We start from the raw sequence: 284 nt of genomic DNA on the forward strand, positions 1-284 counted from the left end.
GGGCAGAGCCACCAAACCTGCCCGCACAGAGCCCCACATTCATCTACACACGAATGGTGGTGTGTGCCCTGTGTGTTCACACCAGGGCTCGTGTGTGTGTGTGTGTGTGTGTGTGTGTGTGTGTTCATGTTCATGTCACAAGCCGTCACTGTGCGGGCGTGTTTGTGCACAGACTCACATCGCCGCCCGTGTGTGGTCGAGGGCATGCCGCCTACAGAGCAGCCTGGCAGGTTGGGGTTCGGGGTGCTGGAGGCTGTCTGCCGCTCCCATCTGTGTCATTCCCA

General features: G+C 59.9%; 1 protein-coding gene across 1 annotated transcript in view; it reads left to right on the top strand.

Annotated features, from left to right (window-relative positions):
- The window catches only part of NCOR2 (nuclear receptor corepressor 2), a 172,730-nt gene that overhangs the window by 138,702 nt on the left and 33,744 nt on the right, over positions 1-284 (top strand). The window lies entirely within an intron of this gene.

This window comes from Myotis brandtii, unplaced genomic scaffold (genome assembly GCF_000412655.1).
Source record: "Myotis brandtii unplaced genomic scaffold, ASM41265v1 scaffold97, whole genome shotgun sequence".
NCBI classification, from domain to species: domain Eukaryota; kingdom Metazoa; phylum Chordata; class Mammalia; order Chiroptera; family Vespertilionidae; genus Myotis; species Myotis brandtii.